At 33.0% G+C, this 14,426-nt stretch overlaps 1 protein-coding gene across 1 annotated transcript in view; it reads right to left on the bottom strand.

Moving 5' to 3' along the window:
• The window catches only part of LOC135949607 (uncharacterized), a 123,451-nt gene extending 119,127 nt beyond the window's left edge, over window positions 1-4,324 (bottom strand). The window contains exon 1 of the mRNA XM_065499204.1: window positions 2,973-4,324. The gene's annotated coding sequence lies outside the window, so the exon portion shown is untranslated. The remainder of the gene's footprint in view (window positions 1-2,972) is intronic.
• Between the last annotated feature and the right edge of the window lie 10,102 nt (window positions 4,325-14,426).

The following is a 14,426-nucleotide window of genomic DNA, read 5'->3' as shown; positions in this document are numbered from 1 at the left end:
AAATATAGACATTTCTATGGTAATTAATGATGGCAATATCTATATCGGCAAATGTTTATCCAATTTAATGGAAACTGCATCTATAAATCTTAGTCTGAGATATATTTAGACGCCCATTGCAGGGTTAATGGATTAACGGCATAAAAGTGAACAGACCGGACTTCCTATTAATGTCCAGGACTCTGAATTAAAAACATTTTACCCTAGAACTGCATCACAAAATATTGAGATTTATGTGTAATCAAGCTGTACAATATTTCGTAGGAAAAATCTCTTACAGTGTCGCTCATTTAAGCTTATTATTAATTTTCAATCTTCCATCAGAGACAAACGAAGTCCCTATTTATTAAGAAATACATAAATCTTAGTCCAAGAGATATTTAGAAGCTCATAGCAGGTTTAATGGATCAACTGATGATTGCTAGACAAGCAAATCGAATCATATACACTTTCAATATCCATTGATACAGCTGACTGAACTCTAAAACACTTTTCCTTATGTCTATGTGATCTTTAGAAGCTCTTAGCAGAGTTAATGAGTCAACGGACGACTGGTAGACAAGCTAATTGTCAGGAATCCTACAACTAGGATTTGTACAAAGCCTGTAGATTATTGAGGATATACTACAACGGAGAGTAAGGATATTGGCTATTTCACGTTGCTTGAGTTTCAACAGCACTAATGTTAGTTTTTTGGACTCATTATTTGTGAATCTCTTACATTTGTATTGACTAGAATCCCAGCAATTCATTTTTTTACAAAAGCCAGCAAAAAGTTCGCTTTTAATGTTTAGAGCGTTTTTACAGACCCGCTAGATTTGAAGATCTGAAAGACATATTGCAACGAGTCGTTTTCCCGAAGCACTCTTCTATATTTGTAGCAGTAATTCTTTAATTTTGTTTTGCAGAAGTCAAACAGAAGTTCGCTTTTCAGGTTTAGTCATAGTAGTAGGAAACTCTGAACGAGGCTGCCTGTTTTATATAGCCGGTAAATTTAAAGTTCAAAAAGACATATTCCAACGAATTGTGTCATCTGCCAGCAATTTTGGTCTCATTATTGTAAACTTTAATAGAAAATTGAATGTAGCATGAAACCCCTAAGTTGCAATATAATTGAGGTTTCCTCTTGAATATTAATATTAATGAATATAAATTAATTATATTAATGAGTCGTAGTTCAGCTATGAGTGGATAAAGAACTCGTGCGTCATTGTCTTTATAGTTTAAGGGGAGCTATGACGTCCTACTTTTTATTTCAAGAATTTTGCGTTTTATTTTTGAATCGGTTTAAGGTTTAATTTTCACATAGTCTTTCCGAGTTGAGGGTTTACGAGATTTTGCATTTAGCCGCATGCATTTGCTTCATAAATTTTGGGATGTCTGACTTAAAAATGCGGGATTACAATAGTTGGCGTATCTTTTGAACGCGGTTTTTGTTTTTAATAACTTGTATGTCTTTTTGAAGGTTACATATCTGTCATTTATTCTCACTTAGTTATTGAACATTATCGTGTAAACAACATTGTTTTTTTTCAAAATGTCGAATTTGGTACCAACAAAGAGTTATATGCGGGAAGTTTTGCTTTACTCCTTTAATTTGAAAAAAAGAACCGATTGTTCACCAAATCTTATGTGTGTTTCAGAAGTGGTGATTTTGATACGGAAGACATAGATTACCCAGGCCAGAGCATCCAAAATGGTTGGAAGTCCAATAATTGAGCGCATTACTCCATGAAGATTGTTGTAAAACTCAAAAAGAGCTTGCAAAATCATTGGGAGCTACTCAAGCAACAATTTCAAAATGTTTGCCAGAGCAGGATTCATCTAAAAGCAGTTTAATTGGATACTATACGAATTGAAGCCGAGAGACTTTGAAAGACAATTTTGCATGTCCGAAATGATGCTTGAAAGTTATAAACGAAAATCATTTTTGCACCGATTCATTACTTTCGATGAAAAATTTATCCATTTCACTAACCCGAAGTCCGGCCAACCAGCTGAATCGAACCAAAGCCAAATATCCATGGTGCTAAGGTAATTCTTGGTAATTTTATTATGAGCTGCTGAAATCTGACCAGACCATCTCAGGGAACCTGCACCGAACGCAACTGATTCGTTTGAAGCGAACATTGGCCGAAAAACTTCTAGAATAAGCGGCCAGACATGAAACACTCGGCGCCACACGTTGCAATATCTGTTAAAAAGTATTTAGAATGAAGTGGTTGGAATGATTTGTCTCATCCGCTTTATAGCCCAGACCTTGCCCCCTCCGACTACTATTTGTTTCGGTCGAAGAAGAACGCTCTCTCCGGGATACGCTTCACTTTGGAACAGAGTATCCGATATTGGCTGGATTCGTTCTTGGTCTCAAAAGATGAGCAATTCTTTTGGCTTGGAATCCATATGTTGCCAGAAAAATGAGAAAAGATCATAGATTTATAGTTTAAGGCAGTCCTATTTTTGCTTTCAAGTATTTTGCGTCTAATTTTTAAATCAGTTTAAGGTTTAGCTTTCACATAGCCTTACCGAGTTGAGGGTTTACGAGGTTTAGCTTGAGCCACATGCATTTTCTTCATTAATCAAACTTTTAATACTAAGATTCCTGGTGGAGTATCAAATAATGCTTAATTTAGATTTTGGACTAGGAATCAGACTCAGAAGTTAACTTTGGAAGTTCTGGCTTTCTATACGAAGATATATGCACATTGCTTGTAAGCAAAAGTCGTTGTTTTAGCAGGTCTACTGTCGTGGAAATTTCTTCCCTGAGGAAAACACCTTTGGTTGATACAGCTGTTGACATTATTTGGAAAATTGAGATTCGGATCGTTCTGGAGCTAAGATCCAGCTCCCGCGGGAAAGCCCTAATTTGTAACGTCTTAAATTAGTAACTTAAAGTAACTAAACTAATAATATTACTATGAATTTATAATTATACACTTTTAACTACAGAAAAACCAATTAAAAACACTTACCAACAACAAATGACTGGCTCTCAGCAAAATATGGTTGAACTTAAATCCACAACAAATGAATTATTAGAAAAGAATGAAACCAAACAAAATAAAATCTGTTTATCTGGTTTTTTTTAACAAAAACTGATGCTTAACTTTTTTTAAAAGTAATTTCTTTATGTAAAAACACTTGTTGTAAAACAATATTATAAATTTAAACAAAATTTCTAAAATACCGTAGTTGGTTTTTAACGCTTCTTCTTCTTTTTGGAGTTTTTTTTTGTTTTTGTAAATGTTAAATTTTCTGCTTTTACAAGTTTTGTTTTTGTTACTTTGGCCGTAAGGGCCAAATACACACTAGTATTTTTTGTTGTTGTTTTTGTTATTTTTGTAAACACTTTACAATGTTGTTGTATTTTTACATAAATTGAATATGTTGTTTTTTTTTAAATATAATTGCTGTGGTGGTTGTTGTTTTTGGTTTTTTGTTTGTTTCTTTTTGTTTAGATGGTTCGGGATTCGTTCGTTTGTTTGTTTGTTTGGCTTAATGGAATTTATGAACAAGAAAATAAAACCAAAAAAATATATTCGTTTTCGTTGTTGTTGTTGCTAGTACTGTTGTTATGATCGTTGTTTTTGTAGACGAAAGGCGAAAACATACAACATAAAATTGTTGTTGCTGGTATTTTTGTTTAAATTTAATGTTGTTTTATTTTTTGTTTAGAGGAGCAGCTTATAGCCAAGTAACCGGTTTTTTTTTTGATATTTCGTTTGCTCTGTAGGTTTGCAGCATAAACTTTACACTAACAATTTCATTTAAGCAACTCTCTCACACTGTTGGGGAACTACTCTCATGCATAGAAGCACAAAAAAAATGTAGTTTTGATTCAAAACAACAACAAAAAAATCTAATGAGAGAAAAAAACGCACCATTAACAAAATGGAAACAATTTAACAACTCAAAGGGGGGTCTTTTTCCTTAGATTTTCTTAAATTATCCTATAATTCTTTGAATTAGTTGGATTTCCTTTAAATATCTATCACTTTTTAATTATTCTTTAGAAGTTTTGAGTTGAGTTGTATTTCTTTCCTATTTATTTATTTAAATGGCTGCTGCACTTCCTTTATTTTTTTTTTGTTTTAAACATAAGCTTGCACTTTTTCTTATTTTTTATTTAGTGTTTTGTGGTTTTTATTTACTTTATTTATGTTGTTATAAATATTATTCATTCAACTGCACTTTCTGTTATTGTAAAGTATTATTGCATTAAATAAACACTGTTTTTTTTTTTTTGTTTTCTTTTATGTTTAATTTACTTGTATTTAATAATACAACACAACTTTAACTTAACGCGCCGTTATTTGTTCGTAAAGACAACCTCTCACTACGATTACTGTCGTTTGACTGAGTTGGCTCTGTGTTGTGGAATCGCTGCTTAGTTGGTCTTTAAAATATACTCACACTCATGCATGTTGCACTGTGGGGCAAATTAAAAAAAACAGTGGAAATAAATCTGTCACTTCTAAGTGGATAGTCCAATTTTATAAAATTTCCCATGGCTATAAAGGAAGTGTAGTTGAGTTTAAGTTTTGAAACTTTAAACCAAGGCGAATTTATATACAAGGTGGTGTCGGTGGCGAATTCAGGAAAATATGAGCGAATTCATTAATTTTTTATATATTGAGTTTGACATTCAAAACCACTCTCTCATTGTTTCGAATGTCAAACTCCATATATATAAAATGCATGAATTCGCTCGTATTTGTCTGAAATCGGCAGCACAGCTGATTACAGAAATAGTACGCACAAAAGTCAAACTACATATATAAAAAATATTCGCCTGTGAATTCGCCTGTATTTATTTGAATTCGCTACTGCTGTCACCTTGTTAAATACGCCTTGGATACCACCTTGTATATAAATTCGCCTTGCTTTAAACAGTGAGGTTATAATGGAGCCTCAAGACCCCAAAGAGGTACCCTCTGGTATATGACAAATTTAAAACAAGGGCGGGTCAATAAGTCCGTGCCTTTTTGTATGAAACAGGTTTTTTGGTAAAAAAAATCATTTTATTTTTCAACATAGTCTCCTTTGAGCTCTATGCACTTTGTCCAACGTATCTCCAATTTCTTTATTCCTTAAGATTTGTAGAGGTGTTATCAAAATAGATATTTGTTTGTCAGATGATTTCATCGTTAGAGTCAAATCTCTTTCCGCCGAGCAATTTCTTCAGGTTTGGAAACAAGAAATAGTCACTCGGGGCTAAATCCGGAGAATAGGCGGATGAGGGAGCAATTCGTAGTAGGGTTTTTAATTTCCCGACCTTTTTTGATTTCCGGGAATCGGTAAAATTTGTCTCTACATTCTCGGGTACCCGGCTATTCCCGAAATATATAATAATACTGTAAACTATGAATATTATAGCAACATTTCATATAAAAACTTAGTGTTATAATCATTATATATAGAGCTTCGTATTAATTAATTCAATTTAAGCTTAATTCACAAAAATCTTAATCCGTAATTAAAAAATGTCAGCCTTTCATTTCATAAATCCATTCCCAATATCTAATTCTTTAGCTTCCTTCAAAAGCTTGATTTAAATTGAATTAATTTTGAAGTTAATTAATAACAGAATTTATTTAAACTTTGAATGATTAAATTTTTGTTGATTCAAGTCTACTACAAATTGAGTTAAATGTTTTTTTCTTCATTCATTTTTATTTAGCTTTTAATCATTTTCAAAATGAATTTTAAACAAATTTCTTAAGCCTTTTAGTAAAAGGAATGAATTCAATACATTTAACTGAATAGTTAAGAAATAAAATTTATGTTGATCTCGAAAATTTCCAAATTATAAAAGGTGAATTTTTATAATACAGCATCTGCAAAACACACTCATTATAAAGCTGTCATTGTTACCAAAATGGCCAAAATCAATTTTATACTTGAAAATACCAAATGATGTGCCGCCCTCAAAAATAGGGGCTTTTGTTCTACTAGTGTTTTCTGGAATAATTCCCACCGGTCAATTTTGGAATTGAAGATTATTCGGTCTATTATTGCCGAGATATAAACGAAAAATTGTAAAAAAAACTTTTCACTTTTTTTTTAAAAAAATTGTTTTCTTTGTAGTTTCGTCAGTTTTTAATTCCCTAATTAATGGATTTTTGCCATGGAAACTATGCACCCGATTGTGAGCAAAAGTGGCACGATCATGCGGAAAGCTTTATCATGGCTAAGTGATCATTCAAAATTGAAACCACTGAGTCATGTGTCTATGACTTCCACAATCTCTGGCACTTTCAATCTTCGATCGACCAATTTTGTCAATTGTTATGGGTGTAGAGACCTCTACTAGGAATCCAAACGGCCACAACGAAATTCAGTAAACCGCTTGTTTACCATTGAAATTGATGGTGCAGAGTTCCCATAGTATTTATATCAAGCTTAGCCCTGATTTGAGTGATGGCTTCTTCCGCATAAAAGAATGCTTAATGAACACAAGAAATTCACTTTTTTCCATTTTATCCTCAAGTCACGCGGTAGTCTACTATCAATGGGTGTCAAATGACGCAGATTGTTCAAATTTTGACAGGAGTCAACTGACAGATTTCTGTTGACAGTTGCAGTGTTGCCCTTTCACTTAAGAGGCTGTAAATTCAAAAAGTCACGGACTAAATGACGCGCCCTCGACAAAAAATATCTCTTACAGTTTACAGTTCGCATTTGATAATTGAAGTTTCAGTTTTTTTACCTACCTTAGTCTGGTAAATTGTGGATCCAAATCTATCCCGATTTTCTGAAATAAATTAATTTTTGTGAACAACAAATTAGTAAGAGTGTGCAAAAAAGAATTGTTTAAAAAGATTATCGGAGTTAAATTTAAAGTAAAAAATTAAAAAAAGTAGTTTTTCGCCATTTTTTTTTTCAAAAAAATTAGGTACTTAAACAGGGCTGCCAGATGAATTTGGGAAAAAATCGTCAATATCCCGATAAAAAAGAAAAAAATCGTCATTTAGAATTTTAAAAATCGTCAAAAAAAATCGGAAAATTAAAAAGGTCAAGATTTCTAACAGGAATTTTAAATTTCTATTTAAAAAGTGAACGAAAACATAACGTATATCATAAAACATTTCTTAAAATTGAAGTTTATAAATAAGGGATCACTAAAATAAAAAAGTAAAGCTCAATTTAATTATAATATAAGGTTTCATTCAGAAGTTTTTTTTAATTTTAAATAAAACACATAAAATAGAATTTAATGTCTAAATCTTTATTATGACCCGAAAGAACAATCTGACATTATTATTTAAAGATAATCTCATTAAAATATAGCACCACGCTTTAGGTGGTCCATTCGAAAGGTAATAATGCCTGAGATTAAAGAATAAATTCAAGCTTGGCGGCTTCAATTGAATGGGGTAATGTCATTATATTCTGAATAAATTTTGTCAAAATAGAAAAAGTTGCTTTAGATTTTCCCGTTTTATTTCAGTAATTTAATTGACCAAATTCAAAATCTATATATTGCCTTTCATTTTCACCAACAAAATGAGAATATTCTTTAACTATTTCTTAAAATAGTACCATATTTTCATAATGCAGAAAATCGTCATTTTCGAGAAAGAAATCGTCAATTCGTCAAATTGCTATTTTTGAAACCAAAAATCGTCAAAATGACGATAAATCGTCAAATCTGGCAGCTATGTACTTAAATGTATTTTTAGTTCTACAGAGTCGATATAGCCATGAAATCAATTTCACAACCTCGATTTTTTATCTATATCTGGATTACTAAGTCATTAATATAGACAATATGGATATCTAATGATAGATATTTCAAAGGCCTTTGCAAAGACGTACATACAGTGGTTGACAAAACAATGGAAACTTTTCAAATATTTCATTAGTGGCCTAAAAGCTGAAATAATTTTTTAAAAAATTTTAACATTTTTGTTGTGTTTTATTTGTATACTTTTATTAACTTAATTTAACAAAAAACAAAGGACATAATTAATTAAATTCTAAAAATGAGAAAACAAAATTAAAAGATTTCTTTATTACGGCATTGACAAAACAATGGAAACTTAGGTATTATTTCAACAAATATGGTCTAAACTTTTCAATAACTCAATATTTTGTTGGGTATCCCTTATTTTTTATAACTGCTACACATCGACGATGCATTGAACCAATTAAAGAGTCAATGGTCTCCTTATTGTTGCCATTCCCTTATAACCGCCTCCGATAAATCTTCCTTCCTGATGTAATTTTGGGTCCTTATTTTACGATCTACAATTTCCTATAGATTTTCTATGGGATTGAAAACAGGACAGAATTCCATTTCTGTATCGACCAGTTTTAATGATCCCTGGCAAATTGTAGACGAGCAGAACGGATCTTTTTAGAAATGAGTGGCTTTTTCACAGGACGATAGCAACCAAGACCAGCCTCATTTGCCCTGCGACTAACTGTTCGGGTACTTATTTCTAATTTTAGGCTATTAACAACCTCTCGAGGAGTTATTTTTGGGAATTTCTTGAACTCTCTCGCTATTAAATTATCTTGTCTAGGAGTAGTTACAGAACCGGTCTCACGAAATTTCTTTGTAATTTTTGAAACTGCTGATTTATTTATTGAATATTTGTCACAGATACTTTTTTGTTCTAAACCAGCTTTAAAATCGTTAATTATTTTATTTTTTAAGTCTTTACAAATCTTAACTTTAGCCTTTTTCGTTAACTTTGAAAAAAAGCAATTATGCGAAAAACTTAGAAAAAGAAATTGTGAAAAATTACCAGAATTTAAAAATAAAATAACTGCTTTTTACATCGTTCTTTTAAATATTATTTTCGTTTTACACTTCTTTTTTTCTTGCAGAAGTTTAAAAGTTACCATTGTTTTGTCAGTAGCGAAGAAATAGTGAATATTTTTAATTTTGTTCCCTTTTTTCAGAATATAATTAATCATGTTGTTTGTTTTTCAGTTAATTTATATAAAAAAAAAAACTATACAAAAAAAAATATTTTAAATTTTGGGCTACATATGGAATATTTGGAAAAGTTTCCATTGTTTTGTCAACCACTGTATATAACGCCATAGTAAGTCTAACCTACAATGGATCAAAATTTTTTATCATAAAATTTTTTTCACTAATTTCACTAAATTAACAAAAAAATAAAAAAGAAATTTTGGAAAAAAAATTGTTGGCATATTTTTTCACTGAAAAATTAAAAAAAAAAATTCTTTAAAATTTTTATTTTAAAGTATAATTTGGCGAATGGTATATAAGATTCGGCACAGCCGAATGTAGCTCTCTTACATATTTTTGTAAAAAATCGTCTATGAATTTATTAATTTTGAAAATATTTTATACAATTCTCGCTTTAATTAGCTTCATATTGTGGTTATCTCCGATATTTGGTAATGCAGTAGTCGGCAATGCAGTGTCAAAAGACATATTCCAGTAAATTTCCTAAATGTTGTTGATTTGGAATCCATAGCTTGATAAGTGGAACAGATAAGATATAAATGTCTTACATTAAAGTTTGTGTGAGATATCATCGACATTCTTTATTCGTTTGAAAGGCCCATCATTGCCATTATGTATGGTATATAACATCGTACAAATGTCCGCCGCTGGGTGGCAAGCTGCAATTTTCCATGACTCTGGTGCATAAATCAGCCTGAGTTGGACCGATGACATGGGTTATGTTAGCTTTGATGGCCGCTGTGGTTAGTTTCTTATTCGCATAGACCTGAGACTTAAGAAAACCCCACAAAAAAATTCTAACTGGGTCAAATCGCACGATCTCGTTGGCCAGTTCAAATCACCTCCACGTAAGAATTTGTCATCAGTTTTAATTTTTCATATACCCGAGGTGCTCTTCTTTGGTGTCTTGAGGCTCCGCCCCTCAAAACATAAAAACAACTACACCTCCTCTATTTTTTAAAAAATCATACTATCCATTTAAAAATTATAGTCGATTTATTTCCCTTTTTCTATTCAGTTACCCCACTGTACGTTGCAAGTAAATACAGGTTTATTTCTCGTTAATATATGTAATTCCTCTTTATTGTCGGAGTACTTTAGTATCATTGTATCATTGAGTCAATAAAAATTAAAGTGTGTATGTAAGTGTTGTTGTATAGTAATGCTTTGATTTTCTATGTAACCAATGTTTTTTTGTGCGCACTATGCAAACAACACAAAAAAAATAAAAAGTAACAAGTGTATTTTCTTGTAAAACTAAAACACTCTTTTCTCGTAGTTACATATTCTCTCTCTCCACTTTACTCTATTTATTTTCGTAAACATTTTATGAATGAGCTGTGAGAAAGAGAGTGAGTGAGTGTAGTGCAACAAGTTGTGATAATAGTAAATAAAGTGATCACATTTATGTTTTTTTTGTTTAATTCCATTTTACAAATATCAGATAAGAAAAAAGTGGTACATAATGTTGTACTGTTTTAGTACCAACCCTGCGTAAGGTTTATGTCAATTGTTTTAAACCAACTAGTCCAATGATATATGCAAAGGTGACAGACATATTACTTCGCTTGTCCAATTGTGATAAAGAGTATACAATTTATCCATGAATTTTATCTGCTCAAATATATTCAGTTAACAGAATCAGTACTTTTGGATTGGATCCATGACCTGTAACAGAGTCTCTGAAAGGTATCGATGTACCCCTCTTAGGACAAGTCTTTTTTATAAAAGGTCTTAGAACTAGAACAGTTCCCCGTACTCGTGAAATAATCACGGTAGCAGCTCTGTGTCGTTTTCCTATTGTATTCGGTGTTGTCGTACCAGCATTTGAAATGCCTCTACTTTAAAGAAGAAATTCTACTCTAATTCGGATTTCCTAGAGTTTCCAAGGTTGGCTACAAATTCGAAAAGGGCAGGCTGGTTTTAGAGCCCATCGATAACACATTGCGCATAATAGTGGAGCAATCCGTCGCTTCAAGAATGCGTTTGCCACTATGAAACACAATGTAATGTTGAGATCACTAGAATGCAAAGGAGTCCCGAGCAAAATCATCCATCTAATCAAAAGATTGTACGACGGCGCCACCTGCCGAATACAACACGAACAGCAACTATGTAGCAAAAATCCAGTGGAGAACGATGTGCGCCAATCTACATTGCCCGTGTTTTTTAAAATAGAGGAATTACGTGGGAACTACAAGGGAAACTTGGAGATCTAGCATATGACAATGACATCTGCCTTCACGCACATTAACACACGATATGACTGGTATGCTGACCGATATTAAACAGTATGATGCGCTAGAAGGGTTGTCAATAAACATAACTAAAACCAAAATAGTGAGCATAAACTCCCGAACAATTTCCGTAGGTGACAATCCATTAGCCGTAGATGACAATCCAGATGCCGAATTAATAAGGGTCGTGCAGCACTTAGCTCCCTCGAGATACATACAAGTACGACATGACTTGAATATAATTGTCGCCGAACGATTGCTCTAACGAAATTTCCGCAGGCCCAACCGCGGAATCTAGTAGCAGTGATCACTGCTTCTTCGGATTGTTCGTCATGACTTCTGTTAATGCTGACATAATGAGGAAGAGGAGAAGACGATTGAGCATCTTCTATGACACTTTCCTGCCCAAGCGGACCAGAAATTCCTTTATTTCTTTTTGCACGACCTGACAAGTCTGACGAAAATGAACGTCTGAAGGTCTTTCGTACAACTTAATGGTTTGGTTAAGGACTTATTTCGGAAGGAATGCAGTATTGATTCGGCATACCTAACCTCGACCCTTCTTTATCTAGACTCTATCAAAACAGGACCGATGTTAAATTAACTTAAGTCCTTCATTATTTTACATGGCATCCTGTTAACCTAGGAATGATTAGTCCATATTTTTTCGTCAATGAATATGGCATTCATATTGTTACGGTCAATAGCATTGATATCGTGCTGAATGAGTATTTTTGGCCAGAATTGTATGGATTTGGCATCAGTGATATGTGTTTCAAACACATGCGATTTAACACCGAAATGTCAACTGGATTCTCCAACCGAGCTTGGACTTCACAAAAGTGGCTAAATGAATGTCTGAACATTGCTCAACAAACGACTCATCAATAGACTAATCTGTGGCGCGCATGAAAATTCATATTCATAAGTGGTAGCGATAACAAATATGAGATAGAAATAGAGAATTTGCGCATGATTGCTAACCGTATCATATCCTGAATGCTCTGACAGTCTTTAGTAATAGAATGCGACTGAGACATATACATCCTATGCAGGATTCCGTTATATACTAAATGCAAGCAGCGAATTCGTATATTTTACTATGAGCTCGCTCAGACAAGATGTGAACCCACCTATATGATTACCAGAATGGTATGGCCTCGACTAAACCGAGGGCGGACAACATATTTTCTTGGCCTAACACGCTCACAATTAAATAATTCAGTGGCGGTAATAACCGGACACTGTAAATTTAGCAAGCATGCAAGGAAGCTAGGCCAGGTCTGTAATGATTTCTGTCATCTTCTTTGTCACTGCCCGGCATTGGGAGATCTACGCATCAGGTTTCTAGGACATCGTTTTTTCCATAATCTTTCTGAACTCTCGGACATGAAGTTGGAATACATCAACGCCTTTATTAGGAATAGCAATTGGCTATTCACGCCAGACACGGAAATCTCCTCGGGGTGACCTAGTATCTGTCAAATGACTGGAGTATACTAATCTCCTTATTTCTCCTTATCTAACCTCTTCCTCTGTATTTCTTCTACTCCTTTGCTATATCTGACTTTCCTCTTCTCTTTTCATCTCTATTTGACCCTCTTTAAACACAGGGACCCAGTATGAACCCAAGTGAGCTGTATCTTTCCTATTTCTACTTGACGACTACCTGAGAACCTAACCTAAGAGAATGCGCCAAGAAACCCTTGTCTGTCGCTTCCTATTAGTCGATTTACTGGGTACTGTATAATTGGAAGCATTTCGAAACGTATAGATTATCTATGTAAATGTTGTTTTGATCAATATATCATCTTCTATGCGATTCCCTTGCCCCATAAGAATATAGACTAACATACACTGAATCAATTAAGTCTCCGTACAGACATACTTATAATGTAAACTAGCTATTTATGGTCACTTTTCAATACATATTTAAACGTTTTTTTAATTTATTTTATAAAAAAATCTTATAAACTGGAAATCAACATAAAAAAAATACAAACATTTTCATTAAAAACATAAAAATTTACATAAATTCAATAATTGTACGAAAAGTATCACCAAAAAAGTCTCCGTATAGTTAACCGTTTTAAGGCAAGGAATCCCAATATTAATCTTAATTGAATTTAATATGTGGTAGGTCCTCCTTTCTGAGCAATTGCAACATTTTAATGGCTGTGCATGGAATGGACCAGCTTAATTGTTGTCAGGGAATCTATTTTCTACCACTCTTCCATTATAACGGCTTTTAGCTGATCTTTACTCGTTATATTGTACTGCCGAATCTTTCTTTCCAAGTGATCCCATAGATGCTCAATTGGGTTGAGATCAGGTGACTGAGCTGAGCGATTTAAGTACTTAGGAACATTATAAATAAGACATTCCTTTACTAATCTAGAGGTGTGTTTGGGATTGTTGTCTTGTTGGAAGCAATACAAACGTCCCAAGCCTAATTTTTCAGAACTTTGTTTTAAGTTTTCTTTTAATATATTAAGGTATGCATATTTATCCATCGTGTTTTCAACAAAAATAAGATTTCCCACCCAGATGAAGCCATGCAACCCCAAACAATAATGTTACCTCATCCATGCTTTACGGTTAGCGTCAATTACTTCGGATTCATTTTAGTATTTGGCTTTCTCCATAACATTTCTCTTCCATCAGAACATTGTATCCATTTAGTTTAAGAGCGTTTCTTACAGTTTTGGGGTTTACCGTTAATTCATCACTAGTTTTCAAGTTTCCCGTCAGTTCTTTGTTTATTTGCCATTGTTCCGGTTATTTTGAACTGTTGAATAACGTACTGAATGGAAGAGCGTGGTCTTTTTACAATATCCTTGATTTCGGTTAGATTTTTTCCTTCATTTTGCAAGTTAATGATAATTTTCTTTCTATTCCAATCTTAGTTCTGGTTCTTATCCAATCTGGTTTAGGATCTTTACCATATTTTAGAGAGCACAAAAGCTCCTGGATTAGTTTGTGGGTTTTCCTTAATGGCTGGTGACGGTGACGTTATTAAAATATCATTACAATTATAATTACAGCCTATATTAATTAATTGTACCAACATAAATATGTAGTTTGGTACAATCATAGTTGAATTAGTACCTTGTTTTTGGAATTACTTGGGTACAATTTCATTTACCATCTCTTATATAATATAAGTAACTACTAATTTGTGTATGTAAATATGTCTGTGTTGTTTTTTTAAAATACTCGTACATTTCATTCCATCCATGCAC

The sequence above is a fragment of the Calliphora vicina genome, chromosome 1, assembly GCF_958450345.1.
Source record: "Calliphora vicina chromosome 1, idCalVici1.1, whole genome shotgun sequence".
NCBI classification, from domain to species: Eukaryota; Metazoa; Arthropoda; class Insecta; order Diptera; family Calliphoridae; genus Calliphora; species Calliphora vicina.
This window is presented reverse-complemented; position numbering and strand designations above follow the sequence as displayed.